This window comes from Microcaecilia unicolor, chromosome 2 (assembly GCF_901765095.1).
Source record: "Microcaecilia unicolor chromosome 2, aMicUni1.1, whole genome shotgun sequence".
Classification (NCBI taxonomy): Eukaryota; Metazoa; Chordata; class Amphibia; order Gymnophiona; family Siphonopidae; genus Microcaecilia; species Microcaecilia unicolor.
The window spans coordinates 201773368-201797102 of NC_044032.1; positions in this window are offsets into that span (position 1 = coordinate 201773368).

Genomic DNA, 23735 nt, shown 5'->3' on the forward strand with positions numbered 1-23735 from the left:
TGAATTTTAAAACACAAGAGATCACCCTATCCATGTCTTTAGCTCTGCTTTGTTGATCATTTTGAATAAGAAGATCTCTATGTTGAAACAGAGCTCTCTTATAAGATTGTTTTACAAGTTTGTCTGGATACCCCCTATCCTTAAACTTACGTTGGAGTTCCCCTGCTGATTCTTTGAATGTTTGAGTAGTATCACAAATCCTGCGATACCGCAAGAACTGTGAATAGGGTAGACTGCGTTTAAGATGGTAAGGGTGCATACTGTCATACTTCAACAAGGAGTTCCTGTCCGTTGGTTTCACAAAAACTTCTGTCTTTAACCCCCCACAGTCTTTCTTGACAAGGACATCCAAAAAGTTTATTGATTCAAGATGAAAATTGCATTCAAATTTGATGGTAGCATGGCATGTATTAAGATTAGCAATAAAGTCTTTCAATTGTTGTTCAGAACCCTGCCAAATTAAGAACACATCATCTATGTACCGGCCCCAGTACTGCACCATAGCAAATCCTGTGTTGGTATAAATATACTGTTCTTCAAACTGTCCCATGAAGATATTTGCAACAGAAGGAGCAAAAGATGCTCCCATAGCTATCCCAGATATTTGTAAATACAACTCATCATTTCCTCAGTTACAAAAGCTTAGACTGTGAACCCACTAAGGACAGAGAAGGTACCTGCATATAATAAATGTAAACCATTTTGTTTACACAGCAGAAAGGTGGTATATCAAATCCATAACCCTTTACCGTACTTTAAGGTCAGAATTTTAAGGTGCCACTGAAAAGTGTGTTAGATATTGAGGGGCCCTTATACCAAGCTGTGGTAAGCACTGTGCTTACCACAGCTTAAAATGGTGTACCTTTTAAGCTGGTGTACCTTTTAAGCACATTGAACTGTCCCACAGTACTTGGACATGTGTATGTGTTATTGAAATGCTAAAAAATACAATTTATTTTTTTTTTTGCAGCAGGGATCTCTGGGGGTGGTGAGTAGGCATGTGTACGCTAATGGTATTCGGCAAGAAGCCACTCGGACAGCTGCCACCCACCAATTCCACCTGGGACAATTCCCACCTAGCACAATATCCCACTTAAGGGGAACAAATCCCACCAATGACCCCCCCCCCCCCTCTCAGTCATCTCCCACCCTCCCTAGCCTTTTTTTTAACCATACCTTCCTTTTTCTTTCGTGTATTGGGTCTTAAGTCCTGGTGGTGCACCACATTTCAGATGCTGACAGTGAGAATCGTCTGGGAGGTTAGATTCAGAACAGTCTCTGGTTCCCCTCCCATGTTTTAGCTATCATACAGAGGAAGTATTCATTGACAGGGACAATCATCTGGAACAAGAGGTTAGACTGACAACAATCTCTGTCATTTTCTGGCCATGGCAAAAAGTGGCCTTAGTGTGAGGAAAAGACCCATGTAAGGGTGCACTAAGATCATTTTTTGCCACAGCTTAGTAAAAGGACCTCTGAGTGTTTTAAGGCATTTTCCAAAAATAGAATGTTTGGCTAAGTTCATTAATATTAAATGTCATTATAATAAAGCACATAAATCAAATATTTAACTACCAATGTCAAGAGAATAATACTTTACCTTTCTGTAACCTGCAGCCTTTTCAGGCATTTGCCACATTTTTTTGTGTGTGCATAATGCACAGCGATCCAGTATTGATGTGCATAGAAAGTGTTCAACCCCCATCCTAGCAGATGTAACTTGGTACTGGATTGGTAGGACTACCAAGGCTATTACGGGTTGAGCTTTTGATGAACCCTAGAGAGATTTCACAATGAAAGACCAAATGTGTTAGGGCTCAATGGTTCTGTTACACAACAATACAGATGCTGTGTAGCAACCAAGTTTTAAGGTAGACAAGGAGGAGGGGGTTTGAGAGAAAGAGATAGATACAGGATTGCAGGCAGAGGGGAAGGTTAGCGGAGGGAGAGATGATGGACCTGAGGGCAGAAGGGATAAAAGGAGATATGCTCATGACTGACATCTTCCCAGGGGCATAGCCAGATTTTGATGTCAGGGGGAGCAGACTTCTGTATAGGCACCGGTTGGTGTCGGCTAGGCAGCAGTGCTGGTGTTGTCGCTCAGGTGGGGAGGCTGTGGCAATGATTTAACACAGACTGCCTCTGATGTCCTACCTATGAGGAAAATAAGAAGTTACATCAGGAGGTGGGATGCAGCAAAGGTCCCAGAACTGGCCAGAGCAGGCAGCCTGGCTTCTTAACTACAAGTAAAAATATTCAAATTGTGACCATCACCTCAGGGACAGCACAACCACTCCTTCCACTGCTAGACACTTTTTAAAAATCAGATGGGCTTTTGTTTGTATGGTGACTCTACAGGATGTAGAGACCACTAGTCCCGAGCATTTTTACTGGAGCAACATTTTAGAAAGGTTGTCCAATTCAAAATATAGACATCCAAGTCAATTTGTCACATATGGACATCCACATGATCCGGTGACATACAGACTGTTCCAAAATACAAGAGAAATGGACATCCATGTTCTGCTAATGTGAAGCATGAACATCCATGTTATAAACTGGAATGTCCAATGGAATGGAACTCGAACAGACGTCTTTGTGGCAGCATATTATAAACTGGCTACATAGATGTTTATGCATAGCAGAGGGATAACCTAAAGGTTAGAGCAGTGAGTTGAAAACCATAGAACCAGATTCAAATCCCACTTTAATTTAATTTAGTTTTTTTTTTATTGTGAGCCTTCCAGGGATAGAAAACTACCTACTGTACCTGAATGTACGCTGCTTCAATAGCCTTCAGGCTTGCATGTTTCTTACACATTCAGGTACAGTAGGTACCTGAATGTATAAGAACATCTATGCTTAGGCGGATGTTTACCGCATAGTTGTTTAGTCATCTTATATAGAATCTGGTCCTATACGCCTAATTTTTGTTTAAGATGACAAGAGGAGTGGCCTAGTGGTTAGGGTGGTGGACTTTGGTCCTGGGGAACTGAGGAACTGCGTTCAATTCCCACTTCAGGCACAGGCAGCTCCTTGTGACTCTGGGCAAGTCACTTAACCCTCCATTGCCCCATGTAAGCCGCATTGAGCGGGGTACAAATGTAACAAAAATAAAGATATTTCTATATAAAAACAATAGCAAACACTTATGACTGTGTGTATGTTTTTTAAAATTTGATAGCTTTTTTATTTATTTGAAAGCTTCCTATACGTAGATATATATCATGAAAAACTGAAAATCATTAAAACAGCATTACAATTATTGTAGCTGGTAGAAACAGCAATAATAAACTCTCTGTATTTTATGTTCATTTTTCTACACTGTTATACAATACAGTAATGCATGGCCAAATCTCAGTGAAGATATCTTGTTTCCTGATGGGATCATCTTAACTGTTGTTGTAATCTGCCTTCGGAAGCCTGGTGTTATTAAGGTGGAATATATTGAAATTAAATGGAAGTAAAATTAAACTCTCCTTTCATTGGGGCACATGGAACCATATCTTCACTTCATCTCTTTTGTAGAAGTTTGCATTTTAGATACACAAATGGATTGTTCTGTTTTGAGCATGTTTCAGGGACAAGTGGTTTTATAAGTCAACGTAATACAAATAAATATTTTGTTTCATGCAGATCTCTCATTTTTTAAACAAAAGTGAATGGGTTATAAGCTCTTAATGCAGTACATTGGTTTTCTTATATTTTGTTCTTGTGATGACTTACACTGTGCTACAACTGAAAACTCTTATCTCTTCTTCCTGGTAAATAATAAAAGGAGCTACTTGTGAACACTATCCATCCTAAAAGGTTGTTTTGTGGCTGTACATGAGGAACAGTGATATTGCATAAATAATTGTGTGTGCTAGCCCGGTGGTAGTGCCGATGTGGCTACCCATGCATTAGTCCTCCTACATCTTAGTAAAAGGGCCCCTAAAAGTATTAGTGCACTTCAATATGTTGACCCTGGAAAGGGTAATTTCTAAAGCCATTGCCATAAGAAATGGGTTTTTATAAAGTTGACTGCCTGATATACGTATAAAAGCATGCATGCACAGCCTTATGTATATATATACCTGCAGCAAACAGATGTGTTCCTGGTAGTAGGGTTAGGATGGGTTTGAAATCACACTTGTGCTTTTGAAGGTTCAAATGTAGGTGTAAGTGTGTGTGCATAGTTTTCCAGAAGTAATTTTCAAAGTATAGGAATGTGTGTACTTTTATTATGAAAATCAGGCAGTGTGCATAATACCTCTTAATATCATCTGTCAAAAGACATACTTTTCTGTTAGTTTAATATGTATTTTAATTACACATGCTGTTACCCTTAATTATCTAAGCTAAAGAAATGTTTTATAAAAATACTGATCTGTTCTCTTACATTTTCAGAATAGGATCCTTTTCAGAGTAATGTAGAAATAATTAAACTGATAATGTGCCATTCTGTGTAATGTCACATGCTTAGACTTGAGAAAGACATCTTGGAAATATGTAAGCCTTACTATATTCTGGAAATTGTGGTATATTAAGTAGCTGTTATCCTTCCTGACCTTTTCAATATTCTGTATTTACATTTTGTGTATCTAGCCTACCTTCTCTTCAAGGTTAATGAAGCAGTAAATATGGGCATAATCAAATAGCCACTCAGCTACTTTAATTGCAGAATATTAATAAGGTCAGAACAGTGCAACATAGTCCTACAATTAACAGGATAATTCATAATTATTCAAAATATTATAGCTTATGCCTAGCTTAGATTTATAGAAAAAGACCGTAACTCAGAAGTAGAGTAAGAGTCATTTTTAATGTAATAAAAGAACACAATTTTATTTGTTTGCGGTTCTGTTTGCACAACTGAGGCCAAAAATTCAGTCATACCATAATATCTACTATTGTAAAATTAAATATTTGAAAGATATTTATGATGTTTTGAGAGGCACAGTAATAAAAATGTATTTGGCTGGTGCTCTGTCTTAGAGTTATTCACTGACCAAGGTGTATTACAGCTTGGGTGGTTTATTTTTTCTTTTAGATTTCCCAGAAGCATCTACACAGAATAGATTTAGGGGGTCTTTTACAATAAAATGGGCCCTGTTGTAGATAACTCGAGCTAAGCTTTACTAAAAGACCCCCTTAGACTTTACAGGGGAAGAGGACAGTTATTAGGCCTTCCTCATAGTCTTATATACTTGTTTTATTGTTGTGGGGGGGGGGAGGAGGGGTTTGTATTATTTATTATCTTATCTTATTATATTCTTTTGGAAAGGAATAAAAATGAAGTATCCAGGAAGAAATGTACAATGACGATGTTTCTCAATTGGTTTTAAAAGGCAGGAAAGCAAGAGCTGTCACACTTGTCTTTTGGCGACTTATTTCCAAAACCCACTAAGTCCATTTTAGTTGGATCAGAGAAAAATGAATTGCAAATCCTTGCCTGAGGTAGTCTACTGCCTAGACTATTCCCAGGATAGTCAGCCCAGAGGGGTACACACTATTATTTATTGGTTGGTACCAGGATTTCCTTAGGAGGCTGAGCAAACTATACACTAGACATCACGCTCCACACAGTGAGGGAGACCACACCAGTTCTTTTGCTGAAACCAGAACCTTTACTGTCCTTCAGTTAATGAGGGTACAGTTTTAAACTTTTCAAACAGAAGGCCAACTATTTACAATTGCTTTTCTTCTCTCCTCCATTATACACAAAACATTTGCAAATTCTCCTCAAACTTACTCACCGGATAGATGAGGGCTTGGATTGCACAGTTCTTTAAGTAGAGAGTTGTACTGCTCTGTTTATCACTCTCCTCTCAACTACCCACACCTATCCTGTTAGACTATCATTGAAATGAAATGCTTTGATGTACCCATATATACCTCCTACCCACCCCCACCTTGCTAGAATGTCATTGAAATGCTTTGAAGCTTCACTTATATATACTATCAACTAACACATTTGCTTATTTCCGATCTGACGAAGAAGGGCAACCTTCGAAAGCTAATCAAGAAATGTATCAAGTTATGTCCAATAAAAAAGGTATCATCTTATTTTCTTTTGCATGTTTTATTTTGTTTGATTTCTATTGATAACAGTTCTTTACAATTGCGGATATACTTAAGCAGACGTTAGCTGTTATTAAGAGTTCATTAGTTGGTAACACTTACAGGCTTCTTAGAATCTAGAAGATAGACACAGTGGCTTTGCAGTGATACAGATGTTATTAGATGTTATAAAAGTTCTTTACTCCTCCTGTTGCTATGGTAGTAATAAGCAGATTGCCTGCATGTCACAGTAACTACTCTAAATGAACCTTCTCTCCTTTCCCTGGACTAAACAGAGGTAAGAAGGTTCCCCATTCCTTCTCACTAAAAGAAGCCAACAACCAGATTTCGGGTCTGTTACTTGTCCCTTGGTCCTTGAATCCTTGCTGCTTTAGCAATTGGCTCTTAGTGCCAACTCATGGGAGTATAGCAGGCTGATTCTGTATTCACATTACTGCATCAGGCTGAGTCCAAAGGGAAAGCAGGAAAAACTTCTACATAAGTCCAAAGGAAATGTCCAAAAAAGTAGATGATGACTCACGACTTAAAATATGTATGCTGCGATGAACTATATGCTAGAATATAAAATTCATATGAGCATAGGCACTTAAAGGATAAATCTAAATATTGATAATGTATGGTTATTAGAGGGACACAAGACACATGACTGTAATGCAAAGTGATGAGTAATTAACCACCTCTAGAGAATAATGTGTTGATTCTGGTGTTGGAAAGTGATTTATCACATAAGGAGACAGATATAGCCTAAATAGTCCTGCTATAGACAAGAAAAAAGATATGAGGTCATAGCTTATGACTACATAAAAAAATCAAAACTACTCTTTAAAAACAACAAACAAAAACCGGCAGCTTAAAAGACTCCAAAGCTGGTTATCCTGGTAAGTGTCTATAAACATGGCTGGTTAAAGACAAAGCTAGCAGAAAACAAAAAGAAGATTATTTAAAACATAGAGACTCATTTTCAAAGCACTTAGACTTACAAAAAGCTACATTGTAATCTATAGAACTTTGTAAATATAAGTGCTTTGAAAATACACCTCATAGCCATCTAAAGGAGGGCACCTAGGCATTGCAAAGATTGACCACATCTACTTAGTTAATGAATGTATCAAACATATAAATGGCAAGTGACCGACTCACCTGCAAATGCGCAGTAGAGACTTCCCTCTCTTTCCTGCCCTCACGTCAAGACGTGATGACGTCAGAGGGCGGAACAGAGAGGGAAACAAAGTCGGACTGTCGGACGCTGCCGCTGCCGCCTGTAGCCTGGAAACGAACATTGCACGCACCAACCTCCACCCTCCTCCCCATCCCCGCCGCTGCTCCTGCCCCCTATGTATAGGGCCCCCTGCACTGACCTGACAGCACCTCTCACCTCCGTGTGGAAGCACTGCAGGCAGCAGCAGAGCGATCTGCTGCTGCCTGCAGCGCTTTCACAAGGAGGTGAGAGGCACTGTCAGGTCAGTGCAGGGGGCCCGGCATGGAGGGGGGAGGGAGCGGCAGTGAGGAGGGTAGCTGGACATGGGGGGAGGGCAGTGGAGAGAGGGCAGGGTTGCTGGACATGGGGTGAGAGCAGGGCAGAGAGGAGGGTTGCTGGACATGGGGGGAGGGCAGGGTTGGTGGACGGGGAGGGGGGAGGCCAAAGGAAAGAGGAGGGTTGCTGGATATGGGGGGGAGGATCGGTGGACGGGGTGAGGCCAGGAGAGAGAGGAGGGCTGCTGGACATGGGTGGAGGGCAGGGGAGAGAGCAGGGGAGAGAGGGTGGTTGCTGGACAGGGGGGGAGGCCAGGGGATACAGGACAGCTGCTGGACATGGGGGGGAGGGCAGGGGAGAGAGCAGGGTTGCTGGACATGGATCGGGGAGGGGAGGGCAGGGGAGAGAGGAGGTTTGCTGCACATGGATGGATGGAGGTGAGAATTATTACATTTTGCAAAACGCAAATCTCGCCCGTTTTAACAGGCTTAATGGCTAGTAAATCTATAAACAAAGTGTAACAAAATGAACCCAGGATCTAAGAGAAGCAGGCTAAAAGGCGCCAAAACCGCTAATCTTCAAAACTGGTTATGACCATAACTGGTAAGTCAACATAACCACTAATTTCAAAACGAACGAACCATCAAAAAAGAGGGCACCTAGACCACAGCTACATAGATAAGGAATGTATGAAAAATGTATAAAAAGTGTGTAAAAAAGTGAATCTAAGAACCACAAACGGCAGACTAAAAGCGCGCCAAAAAAGCTAGTCATAAAAAACGGTTAAGTACATAGCCAGTAAGTGAACATAACCGCAAGATTCAAAGCAAACAGACTATACAGTTTCACTAGGCCCTCACAATAAAAACTTTCAAAGAAGCTAGATTAAAATAAAACCAAACTGAATCTTTTATCTACTGCACAGAGCATAGGTACACTGTAAATTGCTGCATTGTCCATTATCAAATGTTAAAAGAGCTCTGTGATGACAGAGTTTAATTTACATACATCATACATGAATAATTCATTAGGCTATTGTCACCACAGATGGTAGTTCACTCTGGGTTAAAAAAACAAATTTAAAAATCGGTTAAAAATAATCCTGTAACAAAATAACTGGTTAGGATTTAAACAGCACAGTAATATTGAACGGCTGTGGATTAAGTAACAAATAGTCCACTAAAGTCTTGACCACACATCTCAGCGTACCTCTTTATAAGTATAACAACCTAGATATCATCTTAGTAGAAGTTTTAAAAAATGATAAAATATGGCTGGTTAAAAATAACTTATGCAGTTAAAAGTGTAGTGGTAGCAACCTACCATTGAAACTGTAAACCTGTCATCTGTGAAGAGCAGTGAAACAAAGTCCCTAAGAGCTGGTAGAAACATGGTGAGAATTAGGCAAAAGGAGAAAACTGACAGGTGGCAGAGGGTGGTGGTTAATGGAATCTGCTCATAGGAAAGGAAGGTGAGCAGTGGAGTTCCTCAGGGGTCGGTGCTAGGGCCTATTCTGTTTAATATATTTGTGGGAGATATTGCTGAAGGGTTGAAAGGAAAGGTGTGCCATTTTGCGGATGACACAAAAATAGCCATTAGAGTAGAAACGCTGGAGGGAGTAGAAACGATGAGAAGGGATCTCCAAACCTTAGAAGAATGGTTGAGGGTCTGGCAGTTAAAATGTAATAAATGTTACGGCAAAAAGCCATAAACAATAACTACAGTGGTATGTATTTGTTTTATCTTTTTTAAAAATATGCTTGTAGTGCTCAGTGAGTGGGTATGTCCCGCTGGACTAACTGGCAGTCCTGAATTGCTTCATACCCGACCAGACATCATAGCACCAATGTCTCCTCCCTACCTCTAATCCGTCAATTGAATCCTGAAGAAGATTCTTATACAATGACTAAAGTTTCCTGAAAACTTCAAAAGAAACTAGAGTTTCAAAAAAAACCTTCTGAATAAACCTCAGCGTTAGGTGCGCTACTTATCTTGGTGTATGAAGGGCTAGTAGTTGATATAGCTTGCTTCAGCTGGGGTCACAGTCTATTTAGTGACATGCAGTAAAATGAGAGTACTTTAAAGAATGTTCCCGGTCTTTATTTTTGGTGACCAGAATTGAATGCAATTTTCAAGGTGAGGTCGCATCTTGGAGCAATTCAGATGCATTATAATATTCTTGGTCTTACTTACCATTCCTTTCCTAATAATTTTTAGCATCCTGTTGGCTTTTTTGGCTGCTGCTATACACTGGACAGAAGGTTTCAATGTATTGTCTATAATGACATCCGGCTCTTTTTTTTTTTTTGAATGCTGACTCCCAAGGTGGATCTTAGCATCAGGTAACTATGATTCAGATTATTCTTTCCAATGTGCATCACTTTGCATATGTCCAAATGAAATTTCATCTGCCATTTGGATGCCCAGTCTTCCAGTTTCCTAAGGTCTTCCTGAAATGATTCATAATCCACATGTGTTTTGACAACTTTGAATAGTTTTGTGTCATCTGAAAATTTAATCACCTGATACATTAAATAGCACTGGTCCCAGTATAGAACTCTTTGGCACTCCACTATTCACCCCCCTCCATTGAAAAAGTGGTTATTTTACCCTACCCTCTGTTTTCTATTGAATAACAAATTCCTAATCCAGAGGAGAACATTACCTGCTTCCTATTCCGTGACTTTTTAATTTTCTCAGGAGTTTCTCATTAGGAACTTTGTCAAACGTTTTCTGAAAATCTAGATACACTACATCAACTGGTTCACCTTTATCCACATATTTATTTAAGAATTCAAAGAAATGAAGCAAATTGGTGAGTCAACTCTTCCCTTGGCAGAATACATGCTGACTCTGTCCCAGTAAACCATGTTTGTCTCTGTGTTCCACAACGTTATTTTAAAAAATAGTTTCCATTATTTTGCCTGTCACTGAAATCAGGCTTACTGGTCTGTAATTCCCCAGATCATACCTGGAACCCTTTAAAAAAAAATTGGTGTTACATTGACCGTGCTTCAATCTTTAGGTACTACAGATTATTTTAATGATAGGTTAAAAATCACTAACAGCAGATCAGCAATTTCATGTTTGAGCTCTTTCAGTACCCTAGGATGCATACCATCTGGTCCAGGTGATTTACTACTTGTTAATTTGGCTGAGCAAGCCTTTTAGGTTCACCAAGATTTCTTTCAGTTTCTCTGCATTGTCACCCTTGAAAAATATTTCTGGTATAGGTAGATCTCTCGCATCTTCTTCTGTAAAGACTGATGCAAAGAATTAATTCAGTCTCTCTGTTTTGGCCTTTTCCTCCCTGAATGCCCCCTTTTCTCCTTCATGATCTAACAGTTCAGCAAATTCCATCTCAGGTTTTCTGCTTCTGATGTACTTAGTTTTTAGCCTAGTCTTTGAGTTGTTCATGCAAAGAATAGTTGAGCTCTGGAACTCGCTGCCAGATGATGTGGTAACAGCATATATGGGTTTAAAAAAGGTTTGGACAAGGTTCCAGGAGGAAAAGTCCATAATATGCTATTGAGATGGACATGGGTGAAGCCGCTGCTTGCTCCAGGATTGTTAATTTAGAATGTTGCTACTAATTGAGTCTCTTCCAGGTACTTGTGACCTGGATTGGCCATTATTGGAAGCAGGATACTAGGCTAGATGTACCATTAATCTGATGGTCCATCTAGCCTAGTATCCTGCTTCCAACAGTGGCCTGATCCAGTATGTTCTCTTTTAGCTTTCTTTATCAATGCTTTGCATCTAACTTGCTTATGCTGCTTTTAATTTTCTTCATTTTTCCACTCTTTGAAGAATGTTCTTTTGTTTCTAATAGCTTCTTTCACTTCACCTTTTATCCATGCTGGCTGTTGTTTGCTCTTCTTTCCACCTTTTTAAATATGTGGAGTACATCTCATCCGTGCTTCCAAGATGGTATTTTTAAACAATGTCCATGCCCGATTTAAAGTTCTAACCTTTGCAGACATTCCTTTTAGCTTCTTTTTAACCATTTTCCTCATTTTATTATAGTCCCCCTTTTGAAAAGTAAATGCTTAATTCTAGGATAAGCAACATAAATTATTTTTTTGTTACCCCATGTTTTCCCACTCATGGCAGGCTCAATGTGGCTTACATGGGGCAATGGAGAGTTAAGTGACTTGCCCAGAGTCACAAGGAGCTGCCTGTGCCTGAAGTGGGAATTGAACTCAGTTCCTCAGGCCCAAAGTCCACCACCCTAACCACTAGGCCACTCCTCCACTAAAATTCTGTTTTACTCTTTTGTGATCTTGGTGAAGTGGGAAAAATTAAACATATATCATCAGCATAAAAATAGAAATGGATATTGAAAATGTGGTAAGTATGGCTAAGATACTCATAAAGATATTGAATCAAAGTGGAACAGAATAGATAATTGAGGAACCCCACAGACAAAGACATATAGACACAAGCACAGACAGAGCTATAGACTATCATGCAACCTCACACAGCCAGACATGTATAATATGGGGTAGGAAAAGCACACAGATGGACATTAATGGGAGCACTGGTAGGGGGAGAGGTAGACAGGGAATGATGTGGAAAGAGGGTTGGCACAGGTTGGTGACGAGCTAAGTGAGAGGGATAAATCAATGCAAATTAATAAACTTGGAGGAGTGGCCTAGTGGTTAGAGCACCAGTCTTACAATCCAGAGATGGATGGTTCAAATCCCACTACTGTTCTTTGTGATCTTGGGCAAGTCACTTAACCCTCCATTGCCTCAGGTACAAACTTAGATTGTGAGCCCTCCTGGGACAGAGAAATATCCAGTGTACCTGAATGTAACTCACCTTGAGCTACTACTGAAAAAGGTGTGAGCAAAATCCAAATAAATAAATAAAGCATACTTATGTAGACAGAAACCACACTCAGGCCAATGACTCACAATCAGGTCTCCTGTAGTCACCACCAATGCAAGCAGTGAAGTCAGTGTTTGTATATGATTTAAATCAGCTATAAATGCCGACATTTAAATTTCCCACCCTGAATGTTAATGTGCTTTGTGAAATTACTTCTACACTGTAAAGCTCTGCACTGCCCCTACCATACCACCAATATGCCTATTTTCTACATGTGATTCTAAACTTAGCTGGCACATCCACATGTAAATTGCAGCCTTTACAAAATCACAGTTTACATGTGGATGTTGTTTACTCATGGACATGCTAGCCTGTCCATGTCGAAATCATGAATACACTTTTAAAAATAACCAGTAGAGAGGTGTGGTAGCCATGTTAGTCCACTCTTAAAGGTTATCAATAGAAATCAAACAAAATAAAACATGGAAAAGAAAACAAGATGATACCTTTTTTATTGGACATAACTTCATACATTTCTTGATTAGCTTTCGAAGGTTGCCCTTCTTCGTCAGATCGGAAATAAGCAAATGTGTTAGTTGATAGTATATATAAGTGAAGCATCAAAGCATTTCAATGACAGTCTAGCACCTTGCTTACCCATGCATACCTCCTATCCACCCGCACCTTGCTAGACTGTCATTGAAATGCTTTGATGCTTCACTTATATATACTATCAACTAACACATTTGCTTATTTCTGATCTGACGAAGAAGGGCAACCTTCGAAAGCTAATCAAGAAATGTATGAAGTTATGTCCAATAAAAAAGGTATCTTGTTTTCTTTTCCATGTTTTATTTTGTTTGATTTCTATTAAAAAATAACCAGTGAAATTGTAAAGCCAGCACATTCTGAAGATAAAGAATGCATCTTAATTTAGTTGTCGCCTTTAGTATCCACAGAGAAAACGAAACAAAGAAAATTGGGGAAAGTTCAAAAAGGTATCAAGGGGTCTTAATCCACAAACAGTGTCTTGTTTTTTGTTTTAGATTCCTGTTGTATTTTTTTCATGCACATGAGACTTGGGTAATGGCAGTTTATGTTTTTTTATTACTATCGATCTGAGTTTTGTCCCTGATTTTTAAGGTGACAACACTGAGACTCATTTCTCATCTGTGCAGTAAAATACTCCTTAGAGCTCTATTCAAGGTTTAAAGTAGCCTCTGAAAATTCCCCAAGAATGACTGAGGTAAAATAAAGAAAAGCTTATTGATCTTTCTGTTTGTTTTGCTGAAAACCTAACAGCAGGTTACTGTCCAAAGGACAAAGGAAAAAGGTTTGGGCTAGGACAGACATTTCTGAGGTTATTTTAGAAGCATCTCCACATGTAAATAGCAACATTTACATGTGTAGATTGCATTTATGTGTAAATAGTGATTACAGAAAGTCACTATTTTCCCTGTGGAGAGTCACACCACATAGATTTCCAGGGGCATGGTATGAGTATGATTTGGGTATGCCTCGGTAATACAAAAATCCTCACATGCATTCCCTATTTAAGGAATAAAAATCCCCCTTCAGGTCTTATACCAGCTCAAAGGCACACACAGATTTTTAAAAAGGTGCTTGTCTTGGCCAGGGCTGTACATAGGGGATTAATTAAATAATTCTCATTGATTATTTCCACCTCATAAAGTAAAAATTGTGTCCTCATCACTTAATTGATAGCATTTACATTTTTAGGGGCCCTAAGCCACACTAGAGGCACATTAGCATTTTTAGCTCACTGTGCTTTAGTGTATGCTGATTAACACATGCTAATTTTTAGCATGCTCTAAAAACGCTAATACACCTTGCTAAACAGGACCCTAGGTTTGTAAAATGGGACAGCTACATGTGAATGTGGCATCAGTTATATGTGGACGTTGCAAAACTGATGCTTCTATATGGAAACTGCCGGGTGTGAGACATTCACTTTTTCAATGTGTGTATTTGTAAAATGGCTGATCCAGCTGCATGTGTAGGCATGTTCAGCAACGCCTTTATGAAATACCATCAGAACTGAATATGTCCCCCACCTGGATGTCTTTTTGATTCTAATCTTGATGTTCAATTTAAAATGAACCTTCCCATTTTGTAATTAAATAATTACTTAAGTTAAATTTAAAAAAAAATGATATTGTCTAATATAATACCTTTTGAATAAAAAGTAAAAGTACTGCAACTACAATGAATGCAACTATTTTTAATGTTTTCATCCCAACAACATTATTGCTTTATAGTTCAGTAAAACTAAATTTTGAAAGTGATTTTCTCTTATAAGAGTTATGCGGCCCTGGCTGAATATTGGGCCACTCCAACATGTATAATGGGTTTCTCCCCCCAAAATTAAAACCCCAGAGCCCCCTACCATCCCAATGTTCTCTCTTTCCTTCCATCCCTTCCCCCCATGCACTAAGACCCTCGCCTTCTCAAGACCCTCCATCCTCCCGCCTCCTCCCAATGGTGAAGGCAAGCCCCCAGGCTTACCTACATCCCTGGTTGTCCAGCAGGGTCATTGGGTGCAGAAGTGCAGCTTCCTCGCCCCTGCCCCTTGCAATGCCTCAGGAAAATGGCTGCTATGACATCTCGCGGCAGCTGACAGTACTACGAGTACCACGAGGAGGTGGAGGGTCTTGCGGGGGAGGATCAATGCACAGGGAAGTAGGGAAGGAAGAAAAGACGGGACATTGGGACAGGATGGGGCTTGGGGCTTTAATTTGTTATACACCAAACAAAAAATATGTGTTTGCCAGCCAAATATTCAGTCTGTACCCGCATAGTTAATCAACCTTATTTAGGACAGTTCTAGAGCTGTCCTAAATGAAGCCGCTTAGCTATGCAAGTACTGGCACTGAAAATTTCCGCCAGTCATATTACCTGGGACTCCTCCCCAGTGTCACCCCCAGCACCACTCCTGATCTGCCCACTTTTTGTTTGGGCGGTCTCAGGAGATATTCAGTGGCATTTTCCAGGAATCTATTTAAGCAGGCAAGAGAGGCTCCTGCCCGCTTATATCACTATTTAATTTGAATATCGGCTCCATAAGTTTTGTGAACTGTGGCTTATTGACTTGCCTTATTTTGGCTCTTAGAGGGTAGTTCTATGAAGTTGCTGTAGAGAAATTGTGTATAAATCTATTCTATTGCCTGATCTCACTTATCTGGGCACAAAATGGTGGAACTTACTACCTAAATCTATCAAACATCAACATAATTAACTAATATTCCACAAATCTTTGAAATACTATCTATGTAATAAATTCTTGACAACAGATTAACAATTCTATGTTTCAAGCTAAAAGTAAATATGAAGAAAAACTTGCCGCAGAGACAAAAACTCATAGTAACACCTTTTTCAGGAACATCAGAAGCAGAAAGCCTATGAGAGAATCCATGGGACTGTTAGATCATGAAGCAGCAAAAGTGCAGTTATGGAGGACAAGACAATAGCGGAGAGACTGAATTAATTCTTTGCTTCAGTCTTTACAGAAGAAGATGTAAGAGATCTACCTGTACCGGAAATGGTTTTCAAGGATAATGATGTGGAGGAACTGAAATAAATCTCGGTGAACATGGAGATGTACTGAGCCAAATTGACAAGTTAAAGTGTGATAAATCATGTGGACTAGATGATATACACCCCAAGGTACTGAAAGATCTCAAATATGAAATTGCTGATCTGCTGTTAATGATCTGTAACCTGTCATTAAAATCGTTCGTAGTATCTGAAGATTGGAGGGTGACCAATGTAATGCCAATTTTTAAGAAGGGTTCTGGGGTAATCTGGGAAATTACAGACCAATAAGCCTGGTTTCAGTGCTGGGCAAAGTAGAGGAAAGTGAGAGAGGGGGTTGCTGTACAGAGATGAAAAGAGAGAAAGAGAGGGGGTGATGGATGGAGTGAAGGAGAGGAATAGGTGATGCTAGAAAGAGGGAGAAGAGAGAAGAAAGTATTAGCAAAAAACAGGGAATCGTAGTATGAGGAATAGGAAAGCTGGGGTGAGGGAGATTTAAAAAAAAAAAAAACTGTAGGCATATGTAGTAAAAGAGGAAAACTGAAGCCTGGATAGTTACAGTGAATTAAATCTTGAGCATATAGAGAGGTAGCAGAACAATAAATAAAATGTTGAAATGAAAATATCAAAATGAGGACTGTAGGAGAAGAAGGGCGTGAAGTGGTAGATGGACCAGAGTCCCTGGAAAGAGAGTTAAAAAAAAAAGAGAGGAAACAGAATCTGGAGACTGGGACAAACATGAATAAAATGGCCAGACAACAAAGTAAAATAAATACTTTTTTTTTAAAAATTAGCAAATAGAACTGTCAGTTTTACAGTAGGATTTTACATCTGCTTTTTAAATATTTTGTAGACTGCTGTTTCTGTTTCTCTGTGGTTGCACTGCATGCAGAGCGTGGATTCTTGGAGTTTCAGTTTTCATGGCAAAGGTCTACATGTGTTCAGCACGTGTGACCAAGGCCAGGCATGTTGTTAGCATGGAGTTTCTATAGAAGTATCTGAAGTAATCCAGCTTGTTCAGTTTCCCTATTAGACATATTGATGTTCTAAATCCCAGTGCAATATTGATGGTGCTGCCTTTTTCCTAAATAGGATCCTTCCTGTGTTACTTCTGCAAGTCAGTGCTATTATGGTGAAATAAATTTGCTTTATTGGTCTTGAGTGATTTTTGTAAGGTCTGTGTTACAGGTTCTTCACAATATGCCTAATACTGGAGTGAATTCCTCTTGTTGTTTCCGAGGTTACTCCAAAATCAGATTTTTATTTATGTATTTATGTTCTAGTATGGTGGGGTTTCTTATTCTCTATTAAGTGAGGGTCTGGCTATATTCTGTGTATGTGAGAAGTTAATGTATAGTTTTTATATAGGGATTAGTAGCAAACCAGTTTGTTCTAGTTTACCAGCAGCAGGTGTATTGGTAATTAGGGGCCCAGTATAATATTTACACTGCATTGTTTTCATAAAATGCACTGTAAATGTAGTGTTGCAGTTTGACTCCTGGGAATTGCGGCTGTTGTGTTCGATGTTTGCTATACAGATTTTGAGAGTCTTTTTGCAGGATTTTGTTTATTTCACAAAATGGCTGGAAGTGAAAGGAGACTTTCCTAGCTGTTCCTGAGATGATACCACAAATGGAATAATATTTTTGCATGGTGAGTTGTATATCAGGGATAAAATACACCTCCCTGAAAGAATATTTTGTTGAGCCAAGTTCTAAACAATTGCTGTGGTCACGGACCATTGCTATTATTCATTTCATTTCACAATTGCACCTAACATGGGGATTGGCATTTATAATGGGCGTAAGTCCAGTGCCCAAAAGTTAGGCATGGGATTCACACTAAACATTATTCTGTCTAAGGTGCACATTTTTTATAGAATAGCGTTTAGCACTGAATTTTTTTTAACGCCTATGTTTTTGATACCATTTATTGAATTACCTTCATTGTGCACAATTGATAGTATTCTATATGTTGCATGTTTTGCTTGCTCTACTCATATGTAGCCCCCCCCTGACAGTTGTGCCCTGAATGATTTAAGTGAACTGTTTATAGAATAGAGCCTAGCAATTACATGCATAACTTTGAATTATTTACACCAATAGCATACATAAATGCTATTATTCTACAAAATAGGCACATTATTAGTGCTTCAATTTAGGCACCAGCTTTAGAATTGCCTTTCACTCATTTCTCTCCAGCATCTAGATGTGAATATTCACATCAGCTCTATTGCTGGTATAACTGCATACGTACATATATAACTGGCTATGCTAGTATTTTATAATGGAAAGAATGTGCTTACTTTCCTTTATAGAATATGCTCCAATTAGGTGCCCCTTTACGGAATTGTCATCAATAGGTCTAAGAGGGTTTCTGTATGATTCACTTCTTGAGAAGGACTAGAACTAGGGGGGGTGTAATGAAGCTACTAAGTAGTAAATTAAAAAAAACAAAACAGAAAAACATGTCTTCACTTAATGTGTAATTAAACTCTGGAATTCTTTGCTAGAGAATGTGGTAAAAACAGTTAGCTTAGCAGGGTTTAATAAAAGGTTTGGATAATTTCCTAAAAGAAAAGCCCATAAGCCATTATTAAAATGCAATTGGAAAAAGCCACTGCTTATTTCTAGGGTAAGCAGCATAAAATCTGTTTTACTGTGCTGGGGTCTTGCCAGGTACTTGTGACCTGGAATGGCCACTGTTGGAAACAGGATACTTGGCTTGATGGACCTTCAGTCTGTCCCTGTATGACAACACTTATGTTCTTAGAGTTTTCAGCTGCTCTGAATTGCGCTTGGTGTCCAACTTCCAAATCTTTCTATTCTCAGGATGTGGGCTCTTTCCATTTGCTTCAATTCTGTCTAGTAACACTCAGTAAAATATGTCACATTTGTTAACTGGTATCGTCTCTGGTAGTAGATTTTGAATGGTGCATGTTTTATACCTTTAAGGCTACGTGGACTATATCTCATCCATTATACTGTATGAAATTTTGTCAGAAAAGAGTATTAATAATATAGTATAATTGATGGTATATTTGCAACTTTGTTGGCTTGCTATCTTGTCTCATGAATAAATATGTTATTTGTCTATTTTCCTTCTTCTATTATAATCTGTCATAACTGCAGCTTATCAAAGTTAAATGCCAAATATATTTTGTAATTTATAATAACACAGTCAATTTGTTTATGGCATTTCCAGGATTTTACATCTTGATTAGCTGTTCATTTTAACCATTTCTAGACATTTGAATAATACACTTCAGGAATATGCACAGGGCAAACATTTTCATTTCATTTTTCATTCATTTTGCCTTTTTTTTTTTTTTTTACAGATTTTCAGACTTTTTTTCAGTTTAACACGTTAAAACTTTTTAATGCACCTTTATTGACTTAGGGCTCCTTTTACTAAGCTGTGGTAGAAGTTGGCGTTAGAGCAACTGTTACATGAGTTTTTCCCCACGTCCCTCTTTGAAAAAATATTTTTTGAAAATGTTAGCGTGCGGCTTGTGCAAGCATATCTCAGACTTACCGCCGGATACTTGAGCACATCCCGCTGTAGGGCCATTTATGTTACATTAAGGGCCCTCTTTACTAAGGTGCACTAGTGTTTTTAGCGTGCTCTAAAAATTTACATGTGCTTTGTAGATGCCCATAGGAATATGGTTAATGATCACTAAAAATGCTAGCGCACCTCTAGCACAGCTTACTAAACAGGGTCCTAAATGAGCATTAGTGCTTATCATACCTTGGTTAAAGGATCCCTTTAGTCATGTCAATTAGTAGGTTAATGCTTATTAAATCAATTTAGCAAATCAGTAAATATTTTAAAGCACATTAATGAACTGTATAGTTGCCCAAAATGCACATACCTAATAAAGTTATAGTAAATTTTCCAAAATGTATTTATGCATAGTGAACACACTACATTATTAGAGACACTCTACATTAAATTAAATTCGGAAAGTAGGTAAAGGATAATAAGGAATCAAATCATATCAGGCATGTTAGTTCCAATCAACTGAGAAAAGCGAACATTAAATACTAGATTTGGATCTTGCATAGAAATGGAACCAGTACAGAGAAATACTATGGAAAACACGCTCTGAGAGCCTGTGGTCATGTCAGAAACTAGGAAACTGCAGACTGAATTATTTATAATGCAAACATTTAACTATAAAATGCAAGACATTTGCATTAACATAATGCAATCAAGATTCATTTCTCCCACAAACTAATACGAATTACATGCCTTTTGAGTTTCAAATATATAAAAATATTTACCATTAGATTTAAACGTCTTCTAATTAATTTGAGGGAAAGTGAAATGAAGAGTTTAATATAACAGTCAAGAGTTTGTTGACTATTCACTAAGACTAAAAAAAAAACCAAAACAAAACATGCATTTGGACAGTCTGGAGTGGCTGTGTCTCAAAGCTGGTTGAAAGAGTAAAATATTTCAAGCTTTAGTTTTAAGGGAGTTTAAGCTGTACCATAGAGTTTAATACCAGCTTCTACTTAAACAGCTACAAGTCAATTCTTAGCCTTGGGCTGTCAGCAGTTTTTTTTTTTTAAGTACTGACCATTGCTAGCTAAATTAGATCCGGATATTCAAAGCTGGGCCACGTCTGGGTACTGGCATTGAATCTGATGGGACATGCGCTGACTGCTGGCACTTATGTGGGTCCCGGCCAATACTGAGCAGGGACTTGCATTAGACACTTAAGCAGGTCTGGGTTGAATTTCACTGGGGAACTACATAAGGCATAAGTACACAGATTCTGATCCCCTTCATGACCTCTCCAACAAGATCAGTCCCCCTCCCTAAGAGAAGTCCCCCTCGTATAACCCTGTAACATCTGTCTTCCCCTCCCTCCATCGTCTCATAATGGTGGTCTAGGGGGTGGAAAGGAGTGAACTCCAGTCACTTTTGCTCATGCCATCTCTAAGTGCAAAATGATGGGCATGACATCTAACAGTAGTCTCATGGTACTAATGTTTGGGATCCCCTAACCTGACACAATCTTTGTCCTCAGAGTCAGAACTCAAATTTGTAGAAATACAACTTGGTTGATTTCACTCTACTCCTGCTGTATGTGCTCATACAGCCTGCCTTGCTGTTGTATTGGCAGTTTTCAGGTGATTTAGGCCTTCCAGCCAATCTAGCTGCTGTATTTGTTCCTCTTCCAGCGTGCCTTCTGGCACCTTCCAGCCAATGGTTTTTTTTTCTGCTTTAACCTACTCACGCTGCCTTGGGGTTATCCAGAAAGTGTTGTTGCCACTTTTTCCTATGCCTGTACCCTGGAGTCTCCCTGCTAATATAGAAACCATTTTATATTTCTCAGTGTGCTTTGGTGTTCCCCTGACAATTTTTGGTTCTGATTTACTCTCTTCTAATCTTTGGAGGTGTTCAGTCTGCTTTTTGTGCTACTTTGCCAATCTGATGGTGGTTTCTTATAGTCTTCCTGCCACCGTCTGTACTTTTTGGTGGGTGTTTGTGAGACTCTTGATGACTTGTAATGCTTTTGCCTCTATTACAGATGCCTGCCAGCAAGTTTGATTGAAACTAGATGGCAAGATCCACTGTTGCACTGTAAAACAGCTTGCCCCATTCACATGAATGGAGATAGGAGGAATGTACAAATGATTAATTATACAAAGACAACAGGGGCAACTTCTAGTTCATTTGTTTTAGAACAAATAATGTTATATGGGGAACTTTTCAAGAAAGGACAAGGATATGAAAATTGAAGATATTTAGGGAAGGGGTTTTTTTTTTCTCATTATTTTTAGGTATCGGTATTCGTGATCGTGCCTTCTGCTCTCCACTTCCTCTGTTCTTCCAACCCAGTACTCTTTCCCCCCTTCAATTTAAAGATTCATCTCTTCCTTCTTTTCTATTCTTGGCATTTGACAAGGCAAATCATTTTTAGTTCTGAATTTTTCAGACTTTTCCTGATTGTTTCAAGCATTCATTTTAAGAAAACAAACGTAATGCACTAACCTTTTTAACACATAAATAGATTACATGAACATTAAGTTATATATCAGCATGTGGGAGGCAATCCTGTATGGAAAGAGAATGGGACCAAACAAACGTAGGGGTGCTTAGATGACAATTCCAGTAATTGGGAAGCAAAGCCAGTGCCGAGCAGACTTCTGTGGTCTTTGCCCTGATCATGGCTGAACAGACTTGGATGGGCTAGAGTGGGGCTTTAAAGACAACTTCAGTAGTTGGAAAACAAGGCCAGCCCTGAAAAAGGCAACAACAACAAATCAAGATTAAGTATTCATATGTACAATCACATCATACCTTATGCTATGAGTTTCTTTTGTTGGGTAGAATGGATGGACCATACAGGTCATTATTTGCCATCATAAGAACATAAATGATGCTATACTGGGGCAGACTGAAGATCCAACAAGCCCAGTATCCTGTTTCTAAGTGGCCAATCCAGGTCACAAGTACCTGGAAGATCCCAGAACAATAAAACAGACTTTATGCTGCGTACCCTAGAAATAAGCAGTGGATTTTCCCAAGTCCATCTTAATAATGGCTTATGGACTTTTCTTTTCGGAAATATCCAAAACGTTTTAAAACCCTGCTAAGCTAACAAGTTATTCACCTCTACCCGTTCCACTCCTCTTAGTATTCTATAGACCTCTATCATATCGCCCCTCAGCCATCTTTTCTCCAAGCTGAAGAGCCCTAGTTGTTTTAGCCTTTCCTTATAGGGAAGTTATCCCTTCCCATTTATCATTTTTGTTGCCCTTCTCTGTACCTTTACTAATTCCAATATATCTTTTTTGAGATGTGGTGTCAGAACTGCAACAGTATTCAAGGTGTGGTCGCAGCATGGAGTAATACAATGGCATTATAACATTCTTTTAAAAAAAATCTTTATTTATAAGTTTTCAGAAAGATACAAAAGTAATATATATATTTACAAGAAGTGAACAGCACCATATAGTACAACCAATAAATTGTCAAACATTTTTAAAAACTAAAATAAAAAAATAAAGCAAACCTAGCATATTAGTAGGTTAACAAAAATAAAGTAAAAGTATTTTTAAAAGGATGGATTGACCATATAAAATTATATAGAAGTATCAATTAACAAAGTTGTCTAACAATGATCATGTTTTACAAAAGGACAAAATATGACCAGACTTTATGGCAGCTATTTCCTCATAGCACCTATATGAACAAAGCAAATTCTACCATTCATGAAAGGAAACATGCAGATTATTTTTCCAATGCAAAACAATTAAATAAAGAGCAAGTGAAATCATCAAGTTAAACAATTTTGCAAGCTTTAATGGAATTGACAAACCAGGGGTGGATGCTTTAAGAATTAACATTCCCATTTTTGTTTTCCATTCCTTTCCTAATAATTCCTAACATTCTAATTGCTTTCTTAGACGTCACTGCACACTGAGCAGATGGCTTCAATGTATTATCAGGGATGACACCTAGATCCTTTTCCTGGGCGGTGACTCCTAATGTGGAACCTTGCATCACGTAGCTATAGTTTGGGTTACTCTTTCTCACATGCATCACTTTGCATTTGCTCATATTAAAGAGCATCTACTAGATTACTATGGCGCTCATTTTCAAAAGAGAAAAGCTTCTCAAAAGCAGCACAAAGCAGCAGATGGACATGTTTTTCTGCCAAAACATCTAAACCATGACTTTCAAAAAGGCAGAACTGGAATGTGTTTCACTGAGTGCATCCAAATAGCAAGGGGATGTGTTGGAGATGTGTTTTGGGCGGGACTTGGGCAGGCTTACAATCTGGACATTTTTCTTT